The sequence below is a fragment of the Pezoporus flaviventris genome, unplaced genomic scaffold (assembly GCF_033815535.1).
Source record: "Pezoporus flaviventris isolate CSIRO_AGI_PZ_B2104156 unplaced genomic scaffold, CSIRO_AGI_Pfla_v1 ptg000007l, whole genome shotgun sequence".
In the NCBI taxonomy this organism is placed as follows: Eukaryota; Metazoa; Chordata; class Aves; order Psittaciformes; family Psittacidae; genus Pezoporus; species Pezoporus flaviventris.
In genome coordinates this window covers 94,986,391-95,004,118 of record NW_026892555.1, presented here as the reverse complement: position 1 = coordinate 95,004,118, position 17,728 = coordinate 94,986,391, and the positions used below count along the sequence as shown (strand labels likewise).

At 43.8% G+C, this 17,728-nt stretch overlaps 1 protein-coding gene across 1 annotated transcript in view; it reads left to right on the top strand.

Annotated features, from left to right (window-relative positions):
* Positions 1–10,911: 10,911 nt before the first annotated feature.
* Positions 10,912–17,728, top strand: part of KIAA0319 (KIAA0319 ortholog) — a 55,439-nt gene continuing 48,622 nt past the window's right edge. The window contains exon 1 of the mRNA XM_061449593.1: positions 10,912–11,228. The gene's annotated coding sequence lies outside the window, so the exon portion shown is untranslated. The remainder of the gene's footprint in view (positions 11,229–17,728) is intronic.

Genomic DNA, 17,728 nt, shown 5'->3' with positions numbered 1-17,728 from the left:
TGTTTCTTCTTCTGAGTTCTGGATAAGTAAAAAAACCTAAAGAGGATTTTAGGCAGAACATCTTTTTCCTTTTGGCACTCTTTGTCTATTTAAAAGTAGCAAAAAATGCAAAGCCATTGCATGAATAATTAATACTGAAGTTATCCTGGCCAAGATTTTCAGAAGCAGATTTTTCATTATCTTAGTGCTCTGAATGCAAATGTAAATGCCCTTACGTGGAGTATGCGTCTATGTACACTGGCTATACATTCAGTGGGTTCATAGAAACAGAAGCTTTTCAGAGTATTCCCTATATTTTCTACTTAAAAAGGTACAACCTAACGATTAAAACTACAAATAGTATTAAGAAATTACCTAAGATTATTATTTTCTGGGCTTTTTACCCTCTGTTCATTATATATAAAATATTTGCTATTTTGGCGTCAGCATTTCTCTTGCCCTGCTAAAGTTTCCTGTCCTCCCCAGATCTGTTAGTATGGCTGACAAAGGATGCTAGGGCTGACGAAGAATCTGTGACTAAAAGAGGAGGTTGCTGGGGAAAGAGGAAAAAAATGTGGCTCTCGTCTGCTTGAACTGCTCCAATGCAGTGAGATGTCCAGTTCTGAACCAGGTTTACGTTTTGACTGTCTTTGAAATAAAACTGTTCCTCATTTCTAAGAATGTTGTTACTGTGCCTGTTACTATAAGCTGTAAAGCTGCAGGAAGTCCCCAATGCTGACAATGGATGAATACAGGTTGCTGATTTAACTTACGTTATTTGCCTCACATACTGTATCTGAATCTGTATATTTATCTCTGGGTCCTTAAGTAATGTTGGAGTAAATCACACAAAAATTAGAGCAGTCATTTCAAATGAGGTATCTAATTTTCAATCTTTCTTTAGTTAATAACTAGTGATTTGATCCTGATTTTCAAATAAATTACTAAATTGCACATAGTGCTTTAATAATTTGGACAAGTAAATGTATTTTATGCAATGTGCAAATTAATTGTTTCAATTTTCTGTTGATAGCCAGTTAAGGGGGGAAGAGAGGATCTTTGGCAAATGTAATACACAGTATTTTCTTTAATGGTGGAACAGAAAGGCAGAATTAATAAACTACTTTCAATGAAGGAATAGTCAACAACATTTTTCCAATTCCATTAACATCAATGTTAAATCCCTTGGGTGTAGCATTGCAGATACTTTTCCTAGTGCTTCAGAGCAATCTGCTTGACAGTTAGGATTATGACCACAGAAACACAGCAAACCACAAGTATTTTACTCATATGAACCTTTCTGACTGACCGTCTGGCTTCACCTGCTCACTGTGGCAAAGCCAGATTACTCAGTAGGACCTGGTGAGCTACTTCTAATTTTTTTTCTGTTACACAATGCTAGCATTTTTACACTCTCATTACATACACAGATTCAGACTGAGCATGAAGCCCTTTACCTAGGTATCTCACGAAGGCACAGGAATGGCCAACACTTGCATGCAGTATTCATTTACTCCAAGTTTCCTAGTAATTCAGTCTCTCATTTCCCTGTCTTGAATTGGTTAGTGCCCTTGATCCAGAATGAGTCCCCTGCACACTAAACACAAATAAATCAAACTTATTCTCAAATAAGATATTTGATGTGGACCAGTCTCCTGCAGTTCAGAGATGCCACTGGAATGTCAGTGAAAAAGTACATGAAAGTACAGAGGATGAAAGTACAAAGAATGAATTTACCAGAAAAAGTGGCTGCTAAACACTCTATCGCTGATTTATTCTTTTTTCCCAAACATTTACAGCTAGCAGCATTTGGGGGCAGGTTTAATTGGAGCAGCTACAGGTAAAGGGTGGTTAGGTTTATCTTCAAAATCTCATTCAAAAGAAGGGAAGAACAGAGAGTTATAGGAATGCTTGACCCATTTTCAAATATTCTTAAAGAGTAATATAGCTCTGGAAGAGCTCAGGAAAGAGCAGCTCAAGTATTCAGTCTGCCAAAATCAAACTCTTACAGTGGACAGAGATTGCCAGCTTAAATAAGTGTTTCTACCTACCTGTAATGATAGAAGAGCTACAGAAGAGAAAAAAGGTCAGCAAATCTGTAGCTGCTGCTTCAAGATTATTTGAAACTAAAGTAAAATCTAGCAGTTGTTTTAGATTTTTGCTTTTCTGGAAGATAATATTTAGCTTTTCTAGTATTTTTATATACTCTAAATTCTCTTTAGAAAATCTCAGACCATTTGTAAAGAGATGCCAGTGTTGGTTTCATAAAATAACCATTGGTGCATTTTATTATCATATACCTAAATTAAAGAAGACTCCAAGAAAGTACAGGTGAAGTAGCTTATATAGTCCACCAGTTACAAGGCCACATACAAACCACTACTGCAGCAGCCCTTTACAGTAAAGCTTTTCTAAGAAGTAGTTTGGTTATGTACCAAACTCTTACATCAGCCTCAATAAATATCTCCTAATTGGCTTAGCAGCTCAATGTTTTATGATGTGGTAATTCTATTACATAACCAGCATTATTTCTTCTGTTCCTTTCACTACTGACATATTTTGTTTCTCTAGCCAGTCAATCCCTTTTTTTTTCAGGAGCCATCCTTTTCTATAGCTGAGCTTACAGAGTTTTCAAATGTCATTGTAAGTTCTTAGTAAGAAGCAGTAGCCTGAAAAACCTCACCTTCATCCTAACAATAATTAAACCATTGGTCTGCTGTGTTAGAGAAACTAACCATATTTCTCTCTTATCTTTCACTTTTCAAACTTTTCTGTCAACTTGCTAGTGACCTTCACTACTGCTTTCCGAAATGTCTCCCATTTCCTTAAACTTCTTTTTAGCAGTTAATTTGACTGTAGCTATCTCAGTATCTGGCTTTTTGTTATAAAAGCCCCTGTCTGTAATTATCTTTCTATTATTTTTTGACCTAATGTGGCTTTGTCTGTACCTGAAATTAGTGCTGGTGAGTTTTCCTGCAATAAGCTTAATGACATCATGTATAATTGTCATTTATACCAACACCACCTTCTTTCCTTGCAATTACTTCCCAATATCATCTATCTATCATCTGCATTCTTTCCTTTTCTCTGACTTAAAAATAAAAAAATAAACAAACTTGTCAGATACCCTGAGCTGCTTCCCAACATCCCAGGGTGAACCTGGGGCAGTAAGCTAGCATGAACATACCTCCTACTGCCCTTACACTTCCCATTTGGATGCAGTAGCTGGCCACCATGAAGCAAAGGCAGTTTCATGTGTGTTGACCTTCAGATGCAAATTTAATTATCTCACTGCAGTAACCTTAGTCCCCTCTGCTTTGTTCCTGCCATGTTCTCCCACCAGGTTCAGCAGTAAGGACTCCAGACCCATACAAAAAGATGCAGCATGAGAATTTAAGGTAAAGAAAGAAAAGATCAAGCCTCCCGCATCGAATCTTAGATGTCCTCTCCTCCGTGCCAGCTTCTTCTCAAAGGATGCTGTGTTGCTACTGGATAAAAGTACCCTGTAAAAAAGAAGTTACGTGTCTTTTTTGTAATGGGATTTCACTGACTTCCCACAGCATTTTCCCAGTACAGCTGAAGCCGGTTGTAGTTTCCTACTGTAGAGAGCAGTCGAGACCAGACGGATCAGAGGATTTTCAAATTCCTTCTTTCAGTCTTCCCCCATTTTCCAGGCAAGAGTCTTAATCTGAGCATCTTACTCAAAACAGCAACAGAAACCATTTTTTATTATGAAAGCATTTTACACAATTTGACTACTCTTAGTCCTTCAGAAACTTGTTTCTTAGATGACATGGGAGAATAAATAGTTATTTCAGAGCCAAAACAAGGCCAGATCAGAATTCAGTAATTCCCTGAATATCTAAACCAGCTACTTACTAAAGAGTATCGTCACAGTGCAAGGATATTTTATTCCTTCAGAGATATACTGCTGGGGAGCATTTGCTGCTGTATTATTTGTATGATGCTAATCTATGTGGGGTGGTACAGGAACCTGCACACATAAGGTGCAGTGAACTGGCAATGTAAGCTGTTGCGCAGGAATGCACAAATGCTCCATGTTATTAGCAGATACAGAACAACAGAACTTGGTCACTTGATCTGTGAGCTCAGAAAGGAAAAGGCTGAAGAGATATCTCATTTTTCTTTATCATGTTTTATATGTAGCTTGTTGCTTCATGTTTCATAAGAAGACGTAATTCATTCCAAATGATTAATTTTAAGCTAGTATCTCCATGTATTAAATATCAAGTCATATGTCATGTAGGTAGGTTAGATTATCCAGTTACCAAAACATTGTTTTGGTCTCCATGGTTACTCAGGTGATTCTGGCATTTTTCTTCCACACCATTTGTTGCCAAGGATACAAGTTGTTATAAAATACAGCAGCTACAAGTCAAGATTGCGGGTGTATAGTCCTTCTGCATGTGGCAGTTATATGTAATAAATCTTTCTTCACACAACATTTGAATCCTGAAGGCATTTTCAGTGGAGTTTTTTGAGTTAACCAAGTTAGTAAGTTTGTTACAAAAGGAGAGGATGTTTACCAAGGCTATCAAACATAGAAAAGTATACAGCATAACTACACTGTCTGAAATAAAGCACTTGAGTACCTTCTGGCAAATACAGGAATAATGCTGATCCTAACTCTATTATTCTCAAATAGAATTCCAACCCAGACCAAAGGAAACTGATTCAGAGCAGAATGCTTTCTATATTCAAGGCCAATATAACTTTACCAACCGGGATAATCTCCCGCACTGTACAATAGCTACTTGTTAAAAAGAACCAAGCATTTACAAACTTCTGCAGCACTACATAAACCAACAAAATGAGACAAAACTGCCTATAAACATAAAAATGGACAGAATAGGAAATGCACTTAGCTAGGTTTACATTTTTCTGCCCAGAAAACTGCAAACACAACCTTATGCAGGCATTCATATGTTTAAGTATCTAAACTGCAGGGGTAATACACAGCTGAAACCACAGAATTATATTCAGGAACTGAACTGTTAGTGATCTACATCAGATTGCATGTAAAATTAGGTCCTGTCTGTAATTCTGCAATTCATATATTTAAAAAAAAAATTAAAACCTGCATTTTCATTAGAACACAGTTCTCTAAGACCTCAGCTTTTCAGTTCTTTCAAACTGAAGAAATAAAAAATATCTATTCTTTTCAGACATAAAACCAAATGTGCTGAAAATCAATCACTTCTAGTTGTGCAAAACCTCAGAATTTGCTATAGTATGCTACAACACATTATATTGTCCTATTAGCTATAATACTTACTCTTAAGAAGACAAAGCAAAACAAAATTAAAATACCCTTCTGAATATTGTTGCTGTCAAAAATGACAGATCACATTTCTCTGCCATAATGCGACCTTGAATAAAACAAAACCTTTCCTCCTATGAAAGTTTTCTTCTTATTATTTTTTTTTAATAGATGTCCATTTTCTGCCTAAAGTTCTAGAAATCCTGTGTATCAAGTATCTAAAAGAAAACCTTGAATTGCTTTTGTTCTGTCTTGTGAGTTTCTGGAACTGTTCTTGTCAATGGACTTCTCTATTTCCTCACAGCTGCTATATTTAAATCTGATCACTTTTATTCAAGCCATACAGGAAATTTTTAGTTATTTATTCCTATTATTAATAAAATATTATTGACAATAACTTTTTCAATGCACAAAATATATGTAATAATCAGAAAGAAATACATAATTATTGGAACGGTAATTAGAAAAATACATAATATTTTATATTAATATTATGAAATAATTAGAAAAAATAGAAATGGCTTTCATTTCTGAAACATACACTGTCTTCTAAAGTCAGATAAAGTTAATTGACAGTCTTACCATCTGCTTAGGAATATAATATAAAAATGATATCCAGGGACCCAGAGTTTGCCTTTTAAAATATTATATTGCAATTTTAAATGGCTTCTTATACTAAGACATCACAGAACCTGTGAGGAGAGTCTGATTAGCTGCAGAACAATATGCAGCTTGGGTTTCTTAAATAATTAATTAGAGTAATTACATCATTTAAATAATTAGGTATTTCCTTTTCTTCTGTCAAATTGCCTACTTTCCTTTTTTAAAACAGATTTTACTGACTTACCTCAAAGCCTGCATTTTCAGTTTGTTAGCTGATTGAGAATGCCGGTAGCCAGCTGATTAAACAGCTCCAAGAAGAGAGTTGCAAATTTGTAATCATCATGCTTTATTTAGGACCAAATTAAATTCTGTTAATTGTAGTTGGGGAATGACTTCTTAAGCTATTAGTGTTATAAACCTAAGGTATTAAAATTATGTTTGGAATTCATGGGGAAGTTGCAAGCTTTATGTGAAAGCTAGTCCCCAAAACACCCTGAACCAAGCAAAAAGTATCCTAGTAACACTGACAAAAGTGTTGATATAAAGTATAGTGCTAAATCTTTGCTATCTTTAGGCTTGCCCTGAACATAAAATCTGGATGTTTAGTTCCAACATTAGGGAGCTTTTGAGTCTAGGGGTTTGAAGTGACCCATTATTCAAGAGCTGGCTGAAACTATCTTTCTGGAAAAGTTGCCCTCTAAGCCATGAAACATGCTTGTGTGCATCGGAAAATAGCTGCCTAGACAGTACGATACACCTAGTAACAGAAAAAAATATACTGCAGAATTTCAGCAACACTAAAGAAAGCTGTACAAAGCAAGAATATGCTGCATGACGCACAGTGTGGGTGTTGAGGAAATCAGTATATTTTCCCCTAGCCATCTACTTTTGGCAATGATATGGGACAGAGTACTGCATTAGATGAATCTTTGGTTTGACTGCACTTGTGTAAGAAATATTTGATATGTAATTTTAACAAGCAGCTCTCCAACATAAAAAAAAAAAAGTAAAAATGAGTGTTATGTGAAAGATACTGCTCAAGATAAAATTACACTGTGAGATATAAAACCACTTGAAGCTCAGCCTGGCTAATGGCAAGTACCTTGGATTTTCTGTTCTGGGCCCTCCATCACTTTTTATAAAAAGTATAGTGATGGACCATGATGATACCATTCATCTTTTCAAAAACCTCTATCTGCTTTAATATCCCTATTTCCATTGGCGATTTGGAAGGGTGGCCTTGAAGGACCATTTCTGGTTGAGTACCTTTGCCAGCATGGCCATGGTCATGAAGCCAATTGTGAAACCAGAAAGGCAGGAGGGACACTCATTTTACTCTAGTTAAATGAGTGTTTAAACTATGTCAGTGTGTTTAAATCCTTTGTTTCCATAGCTGACCTGTTTTTAAGGAATGATTGATACTACGGGAATCAGCTATTCCAGGCAACAGTGGCAAACATGATGGAAATACTGCTGCAGTGTGATCAGAAGAGAAAAAGCCCTCAAGTCCTGTCAGCACCACACACTGCCTGAGGAGAGAGTTAGTGTAAAGTAATCCGTTCTCTTAGATCAGGAGTCCTGCTTACCTCCTGACCTTGATCAGCTGCCCAGGTGTAAAGAAAAAACATCTACCACAGCTCTAAACTACAGCTTTGATTAAGTAAACCGGTAAAAGTATACATCTGCCTCAGTGAACGACAACATACTTCAGCAAAGTAAAGAAGGAAAGGATTATACCATGTCACTCTCACCTTTCGCACTCGTGGGACAGAGAAGCTAACAAAAACCTACTCGGACTACATTTGTCAAGGCAGAAGATTTACCTGGACTGGCAGCAGAAATAACATGTAAATACAACTGTCAACGCTGGACAAATGTGGCCAAGAAGGAGAAATCACTGTGGCTTTCAAAAAAATCTCACAATTATTGAGGTATCAGAAATCTGTCTCAGATGCCTTGAAGGTGAATACCACCCCCTTTTTCAGTGCTGGCAGACACTTTCCTGAACTGAAACAGATCAGTTTTTTTTTACCTACTTAAGATGGAAGGTAGGGAAAGAGTATTTTCAGAAAAGCACAATACAATCTAACAAAGATTAAGTATTGTAACCAAAACAGCACATCTCCCAGACCTCTTTCTTTTGGAATAGATGTCACACAGAAAACTGTGAGCAAACCAGGTGAGGAGAACAGGGTGACTCCCAGCACTGACTGGGAGGGCTTCACCAGCCCCTGGAATGGGAGGAACCTCCCTGAATGCCACAGTAACATTATATCTGTCACAATACCAAGCTGCTCAGGGCTGTTTGGCAATGTTGAGGGGTGCCTCCCAGATGGATGTCTGACAGTGGGTTAGTTGTCCTGAGTGATGACAGCTTCACGAGGCTTTTGTCTGATCAAATGAATGGACTTACTATGTATGGGAAGGCAGCTGGAGGGAACCAGATCAACAATTACCTAGAAGGCTACATTTTGAAGTTTTAATGATTTTCAGATAGCATTACAGCACACTGAGCCTAATATTTCATGAGGGCTAAGCCTATTAGTTCATCAGTGATATGAAAGGCAAGAATTGGCTCTGCAAGAAAATATCATCTGAGACTCAGCCATCTGCAGCAAACCTGCTCTCACAGTCTGTTCCACCATTTCATAGCATTTCTGGAGTTTGCAGACTGTTAACAGGCACCAGGTGCTGCTGCTGGGTCTCTCAAATGGGAGCTGCCTGCTCTGATGCCTCTGTGCCTGTGTCTTGCTCTTTCAATGCAGAAGACAATCTGTATACAAGAAAGTCAGGGGTACCAGATCAGCCACTCCTGTGCAGAGAGGGACAGTTACTACTCTCATCCTTTTCCTCCTGCTTTCACTAAGATAATGGGAGGTACGTCCTGAGAGGACACACAGAGGACTTGTCTTGGTGAACCTGTGCTAAGGAGACTTTTGCATACCTGCATGGATCATTCAAAAAGTGCTAGTACTGAGTATACAAGTGAATGATCTTTCCTGCACAAAACTTTAAAACAAAACAAAAAAAAATAGTGCCACCATATCTGGTGGTTTTGCAGTCAGTAAAAAACCATGCCAAACATTGGAGGACAATCCTCTTCCCTCACTGGGTCAGTAAACCAACCCCTAGTCCTGGCAGTAAGGCTGCAAGGCAGGAGAAATGGGGCTACTTCACAAAGGAAGGACAACCAGCCTTCCTCTCTCCACACACACTTCCTCCTCAAAGTCAAGTAGCCTTAGGCAATATTGGAAAAAGTTAGCAGTCCTCTCACTGACCCTTTAGTGTTATTAGAATAATTTGTAGATTTCACATGCTCCTTTTTACTTAAGTAAGCAAGCAGACTTTAGTCTCCATAAGCTGCCCAAAACAGCCAATACATAGAAATCACAGAAATCAAACACTCAAAATTGGCATTAACAACATGGCAGTAAGAAATACTTTAAAAAATGTCAAGACAATTCCTTTAGGCTTCTTCATATATATTCACAAGCAATCCACTATTACAATTCAGAGATTTAATTCCTTGCTTTACAGAGCAAACACATGAGTTATGGGCTCTCCATACCAAGGAAGATTTAAGTAGCTTCAGGAAATGTCATACAGACTGCTGTCAAAAAAAGTTGGTAAGGTAAGAGTCAGAAGAGGTAAAAAGATGAGGTAAAAGCAGCTGTGTGCTCAAGTGATGATACTTTAACATCTTTAGAGCACTTTTTTTTTTTCATCATTTTATAGCACCTGCAAAATACCACTTACCTCCAAGCACTGGCAGTTCATTAAAGACTAAAGACAATTTGGCAATGCACTAGCAGGTGGAACAGAAGATCTGGGACCTTGACAGGCTGGTGCAATTCAGCATGAAACCTGTGCAATTGAAGCTTGAAATTCAGTTTTTTGCATTTTATTTCACTTGAAATAGTTTTCTTAAATTGTTAAGATGAACAAACTTAAACCACTTCTCTATGGCACATGGACTTTGGTGTTGAGTAGAAAAATGCCTCTTCCCAAACGCAAAAATTATTTTGGACTAAAAAACAAAGAAACCATTCTGCATGTTCTGACTCCAAATATGTGAGAGTCCCTCAGCAGAAAATGTGAATGAGGCAAGAACTAGGACAAAGCAGAATCAAAGACACAGAAATGCTGAGTATTTCATTGAAAAGCTGCGCTGAATAAGCTCTGGGTACTTTTACAACTGCTTCAGAGAGAGAGACTTGTCATTAGAATGCTGGGCTTTGACAGCTGAGCAGCATCAGGTCCCTGGCCCAATGTTTTTCATAAAGCTGGAAATGTAAGAATCGGAAGGTAGAAAAAGGACATGCAGACCGGGGGGCTTATGGCAGCCAGGTGCTAGCCCCAGAACACTGCACATGTACGTGGAGCACCTAAAAGCCATGTGGGTGGCAAAGATCTGGAGAGACCTTTATACAGCATGACCATACAACAGTGGCGGGATCCCATTTTCAAGGCCCCTTGGCCGACAAACAGGGATACTGCTGTTGCCTTTGGAGCACCAGTACACAGTCGCATGGCACAGAGGGCTCAGCTACCTTTTCACAAAAGCTTGTTAGTTCAACATCTTAAGATCTTAAACCTGGGAGCCTCTTGCTGCTTTACCTCCAGCAGCAGCACCGAGATCGAGACAAGGTAAAGCCCCTCTCGGGATAATCCTGTGTAAGGTAACGCGGCTCCACTGCAGCTGGACCCCGCTGCGGAGGGCGGCAGTGGCAGGCTAGGTGGACGTGGACGTGGACGTGGACGTGGACGTGGACGTGGACGGGACCGGGACCACCTACCCCCTGTGGGGTTAACAGCGGCCCCGCACGCCGGGGGCACCATTTCGAGCCCGCAGCCCTGCTAGGGGGCGGGCTCACTTGCTGCCCCCAGCGCCCGGCCTCCGTCCCGCGCCCCCTCCTCAAGATGGAGGCGCGGCATGTCCTCTCGTCTCTGCTGGCAGGAAGCCCCCGCGCCCTCTGGGGACAGAGTCAGACCAACCACACATTCCCCCTTCCCACCCCTCCCTTCCCCGTGGTCGCTGCCGCTCCCCACAGGTGTGGCTCTTTTCTGCAGCCTCAGGCTCGGTGGCCTCCCCGCTGGGGCGGCTCCGAGCGGTGCGTGTTGGGGAGGGGTAGGGGGTGTCTCTGGGCAGTGATCCTGCGCGGAACGCGGCGGCCGCCTCTGGGAGGTGTGCGGAGGGACGGCGCCTGCTCCTGAGTCAGCAGCGGCGAAGAGGCGGGCGGCACCGCGCCGCCCGGCCCCGCCGAGCGCCCGCGGCCCCTAGCACCGCGCCGGACCCCGGTGCCGAGCACCCGCTAGAGGAAGGGGGCCGTGGGGGCCCGGCGGCTCCTTTCTCCGCCGCCGCCAGGTAGGCTCACTGCTGCGGCCTGGGCGCGGCCGCAGGTGCCGCTGTAGGTGAGGAAGGGGTGAAAAAGGCAGTCGGTGCTGTCCAGCTGCCCGGCTGAGAACCGGGGATTAACTCCGCTAGCTGAGCGCTTCGCAGCTGCCGCGGCTGGGGTTGGAGTCTGCGGGGAAGCGCAGCCCGGAACCGCCCCGCAGGCGGGCGTGCTCCCGGTGTGAAGGGCTCCGGGAGAACGAGTGCTGTGAGCGCCGTGCAGAAATGGTAACGGGACAGCGGTAGCGATGGTGCCTCTGGACTAAAGGGAGTTTTCCCTCCCTTCGGCCCCCGTCTGCTTGTGGCAAAATGCGTGTCCTGTGCGTGTGCAACCTGTTAGGCCAGGACCATGGTGGGAAACAACACTGGGGGACTGCGCTGGGGGAATGTGTGTATGTTTTAGTATTTAATTTACAGGTGGATTTATTTATATACATGTATGAAAATAAATATTTGTGTGTGAAGGATCAAACAGTTTTGATGGGGTGTTCCCTAACAGTGCATGTATATTTAGCTGTATCTGATCTGAGCTCAGAAATCGTAGCTTTATGTTGTCTTATTTGTGTGTGTATATATATTTGGATATTTATATATGCAAAGTATATAAGAGTATTACTCTTGGCAAGTTTCTCTTCAGTCTTCTGTCAAAGTGTGTGTTTGTTACAGCCTAAACATGTATGTGACTGGTGAGCATGGTGCTAATGTGAAATGCTTTGTCAGATTGTGTTCCGAGCGGTAGAGCAGAGCTTAAACAGAAGAAAATACTATATGTAATATTTATATTGATGCCGTTTCAGGCATAGTCTACATTAGGAATGTTATAGAAAACTAGAATCATTCCCCTGACCTCTTTCAGGAGAGTATCACAGATAACCCGTGAAGAATCAGATAGTTGAGGGAACAAAATGAATCACAAGCTGGTTTGCCCTCTGTTCCTCCCTATCTGCTTTTGCTGTAGGAGCACTCTAATGTTCCTCATAGTGTCTGCATGACAAGATAGTGGAGTCAATATAGGACATACTGGCTTTTAAACTCTTTGAAGTTGGTTCTGTATCTGCCTTTGCCCTTACTATATGTTGTAGTAGGAGACTGATTTTCAGTCATGCAACTTTACAGGCTGGATCAATGGGCTGTGTGGCCAGTGGTATGAGGTTCAACAAGGCAAAGTTCTGGGTCCTGCACTTGGGTCACAACAACCCTGTGCAATGCTGCAGGCCTGGGGAAGAGTGGCTGGAAAGCTGCCCATGGAAAAGGATCTGGGGATGCTGATTGACAGAGCTGAACATGAGCCAGCTTGTGCCCAGGCAGCCAAGAATGCCAGTAGCATCCTGACCTGTATCAGAAATAGTGTAGTCAGCAGGGCTGGGGAAGTCATTGTACCCCTGTACCACTGGTGAGGCCACACCTGGAATCCCGTGTTCAGTTCTGGGCCCCTCACTGCAAGAAAGATGCTGAGGTGCTGGAGCGGATCCAGAAATGTGCAACAAAGCTGGTGAAGGGTCTGGAGCACAAGTCTGATGAGGAATGGCTGAGGGAACTGGGATTGTTTAGTCTGGAGAAGAGAAGGCTTAGGGGGGACCTTATTGCTCTCTACAACTACCTGAAAGGAGGCTGTAGCAAGGTGGGGGTCAGTCACTTCACCCAAGTGACAAGTGGTAGGACAAGAGGTAGCAGCCTCAAGCTGCACCAGGGGAGGTTTAGATTGGATATTGGGAAATATTTCTTCACAGAGGGGGTGATTAGGCATTAGAACAGGCTGCCCAAGGAAGTGGTAGAATCACAGTCCCTGAGAGTGTTCAAAAACCATGCAGGTGAGTCCCTCAGTGATATGGTTTAGTGGTGGTCTTGGCAGTCCTGAGGTAATGGTTGGACTCAATGATTGTAGAGGTATTTTCCAACCTAGTTGATTCTCTGATTTTATAAATCTAGACATTTGCTTTGTTTAGTTATTTACTCCTTGTGTTTGGTATTTTCTAGCTGCAGTTGATATTTCCTAGTTGGGCTTTGTCTTGAGTCAAACCTGAATTGTTTAAAACCTGATATAATACAAAGTTAATAGGTCATACTGACCATACTCATTTTGATAGCTTAGGTGATGGGGTTGAGCTGCATGTAACGTGTCAAATTATGTGTCTGAGTGGTGCAGGTAAGGTGGGAGTGTATGTGTACAAGATTCGTGGACTGATGCTTTCCCCATCAGCATAAGACAATAGAAAATGCAGCATAGCCCGGTTTATACATTATTGAAGCTAACTGGAGTTATGATCATGATCTGTGGACAAGGCTGTGCTCTGGGGATGCTTGTCCAGTTTAGTCTTACCTGTTTTCCTTCAGAGAGTACTGTGGTGGAGAGCTGGAGGTGAACTTCTGTAGCACTTCTATGAACTTCAGGTTCCACAACAAACACATGCCGATATGGATCTGTTACATCTTCACTAGCTGCCTATCAGCGAGCTGCAATTCTGTCAATTCTAATGAGCTGCATGGAGTGCAGAAGTTTTGGTGACTTGGAGATGCTGTAGTTTAGTTCATCTTTAGCGGGTTGAAGCAGTTTGCACGGCAGTTCGCGCAGGCAGGCGACCAGGATGGTGAGCACTCGTCGTATGACCAGGGCCCGGTCTGGGAGCTCTGCTCTGGCTGCCTCGGCGGTGCCCAGCATAGGCACCCAGACAGATCCGATGAGAGGGGAGGCTGCAGTGCAGAGCTCGGGGTGTAGAGAGTGCCTGCACTGCTCTGGTGAGGGGAGGGTGCACAATGGGCAGGGCTGCACTCGGTGCTCCCTGGTGGAGGTCCTCCTGCAGCAGGGGCTGAGCTGCGGGATGCTGTCAATAGGCTGCGAGATGTCAGGGAAGCTGAGGGGAAGCAGGAATGCTTGCTCCCGGCCCAAACTCTGCAGGGGCCTCAAGCTTCAACTCTACCTCATGAAGGAAAGAAGGAGGCCGTTAACCTGGGAAGCTGGGAATTAGTGACCCCCCCCAAAAAAAACAACAAAAAAAGGAGAAAAAGGACAACCAAAAGCAAGGGGCTTCCCCCTAAATCCCCTGTCCCCACGCAGAACTGCTTTGCTGTCCTGCAGGGGGCTAATGAGGAAACGCCCTCGAGCCAGAAACAGCCGGCAGATGCTCTGGTAAAGAAGATCTCTACTGGTGCTGCTAGGAAAAAGCGGCCGGTTGTAGTAGTAGGGGACTTTACACTGAAAGGGACAGAAGCACTCGTCTGTCGGCCAGACCCCGTCTCTAGGTGTGTTGCCTAGCGGGGGCACGGATCAGGGATGTGGCAGAGAGGCTGCCTGCTCTAGTAAGTCCCACAGACTATTACCCACTCCTGGTGATACATGTGAGTGCTAGGGATCTAGATAGCAGTAGCCTGGGGAACATAAAGAAGGACTACAGAGCCCTGGGGGAGGTGGTTAGGGGCTCTGGAGCTCGGGTGGTCTTTTCGTCAATTCTCCAGTATACAGGGGAGGACCTAAAAAAAGCTAGGAGGATTAGCCAGGTTAATAACTGGTTAAAAGGGTGGTGTCATAGTCAGGGGTTTGAGTGCCCTGAACACAGGATCCAAGCTTGTAGGCGAGGTCTAGTGGGGGCTGGTGGAGCTGGTCTGATGATAAAGAAGGGAAAGAGCAGTTTTGGTAGGAGGCTTGCCAGACTGGTCAAGGAGGCTTTAAACTAGGTGTGTTTGGGGAGGGGGGCATCATTCCATCCCAACACACCCAGTCAGTTGCCAGAACCTATAATAAATGCTCGGAGCAATATAGAGATATCCCAGCCGCTCCAGCCAATGAGCCAGCTTCATTTGGAGCTCGGCTCAGATGCCTCTATACAAATGCCCGTAGCATGGGGAACAAACAAGAGGAATTAGAGATGTGTGCACGTCTGCGGGGGTATGATATAATAGGCATCACAGAAACATGGTGGGATGGCTCCTATGACTGGAGTGTTGGAATGGAAGGTTACAGGCTCTTTAGAAAAGACAGGCCTGGCAGGCAGGGAGGGGGAGTTGCCCTTTATGTTAGGGATAGGCTGGAGAGTATGGAACTCTGTCTGGGGACAGGTGAGCAGTCAACAGAGTTTGTGGGTCAGGGTTAAAGGGAATATAGCTATGGGAGACATTACTGTGGGGATCTGTTACAGACCGCCTGATCAAGGAGAACCTGCGGATGAAGCACTCTATAGACAGATAGGAAAAGCCTCACGCTTGCAGGGCCTTGTTCTCATGGGTGACTTCAACCACCCTGACATCTGTTGGAAGGACAGTACGGCCCGGCACAAGCAATCCAGGAGGTTCCTCGATTGTGTGGAAGACAACTTCCTTCTGCAAGTAATAGAGGAGCCGACAAGGAGAGGTGCCATGCTTGACCTTGTGCTCACCAACAGGGAGGGGCTCGTTGGAAATGTGACTTTCCAGGGCAGCCTTGGATGCTGCGATCATGAGATGCTCGAATTTGAGATCCTCAGGACAGTGAGAAGAGCGTGCAGCAAGTTCACTGCCCTGGACTTCAAAAGAGCAGACTTTGGCCTCTTCAGGAACCTGCTTAGTAAGGTTCCATGGGATACAGCCCTAGAGGGCAGGGGGGCCCAATACTGTTGGTTGATATTCAAGGATCACCTGCTGCAAGCTCAGGAGTGTTGCATCCCAACTAGACGGAAGTGCAGCAGGAGGGCCAGGAGACCTCCTTGGATGGATAAGGAGCTCCTGAGGAAAATTCAAATGAAAAAAAGAGGCTTATAATAAGTGGAAGCAAGGACAGGTGGCATGGGAAGGGTACAGGGTTGTTGTCCGGGAAGCTATGGACCAGGTTAGGAAAGCTAAGGCCCAGGTTAGGAAAGCTAAGGCTAAGTTAGAATTAAACTTAGCTAGGGGTATTAAAGATACCAGGAAGGGATTCTACAGGTACATAGCAAATAAAAAGCAGACTAGGGAGAACGTAGGCCCCCTCAGGAAGCTCTCGGGAGAACTGGGTACACAGGATTTGGAGAAGGCTGAGGTTCTGAATGACTTCTTTGCCTCAGTCTTCACTGGCAAAGGCTCTGACCAAACCACCTAAGTCTTGGAAGGCAGATGCAGGGACTGTGAGAATGAAGACCTTGGGCCCACTGTAGGAGAGGAACTGGTTCGAGACCATCTTGAAAATCTTAACATGCACAAGTCCATGGGACCTGATGAAATCCATCTGCGGGTCCTGAAGGAACTGGCAAATGAAGTTGCGAAGCTGCTGGCCATCATGTTTGAGAAATCATGGCAGTCAGGTGAAGTTCCCGATGACTGGAAAAAGGGAAATATAACCCCCATTTTCAAGAAGGGGAAAATGGATGACCCGGGGAATTACAGAGCAGTCAGTCTCACCTCTGTGCCTGGCAAAAGCTTGGAGCACATTCTCCTGGAAGGCATGCTAAGGCACATGAAAATCAACAAGGTGCTTGGTGACAGCCAGCATGGCTTCACTAAGGGGAAATTCTGCCTGACCGATTTGGTGGCCTTCTGTAATGGTTCTATGGAACTGATGGACAGGGGTAGAGCAGTTGATGTCATCTACCTGGACTTGTGTAAAGCATTCGACACTGTCCCACACGGCATCCTTGTCTCTAAATTGGAGAGACATCAATTTGATGGATGGACCACTCGGTGGATGAAGAACTGGCTGGATGGCTGCACACAAAGAGTTGTGGTCAATGGCTCAATGTCCGGCTGGAGACCAGTAACGGGTGGTGTCCCTCAGTGATTGGTGTTGGGACCAGTCTTGTTTAACATCTTCATCGCTGACATGGACAGTGGGATTGAGTGCGCCCTCAGGAAGTTTGCTGATGACACCAAGCTGTGTGGTTCGGTTGATATGCTGGAGGGAAGGAATGCCATCCAGAGGGACCTTGACACGCTTGTGAGGTGGGCTGATGCCAACCTCATGAAGTTTAACCATGCCAAGTGCAAGGTCCTACAGCTGGGTCGGAGCAATCCCAGGCACAGCTACAGGTTGGGTGGAGAAGAGATTGAGAGTAGCCCTGTGGAGAAGGACTTGGGGGTGTTGGTTGATGAGAAAATGAACATGAGCCAGCTGCAGTGTGCACTCACAGCCCAGAAAGCCAACCGTATCATGGGCTGCATCAAAAGAAACGTGACCAGCAGGTCGAAGGAGGTGATCCTGCCCCTCTACTCTGCTCTTGTGAGACCTCACCTGGAGAATTGTGTACAGTTCTGGTGTCCTCAACATAAAAAGGACATGGAACTGTTCGAACAAGTCCAGAGAAGGGCCACGAGGATGATCAGGGGACTGGATCACTTCCCGTATGAAGACAGGCTGAGGAAGTTGGGGCTGTTCAGCCTGGAGAAGAGAGGGCTGTGTGGAGACCTCATAGCAGCCTTCCAGTATCTGAAGGGGGCCTATAGGGATGCTGGGGAGGGACTCTTCATTAGAGACTCTAGTGATAGGACAAGGGGTAACGGGTTAAGGCTTAAACACAGGGAAAGTTTAAATT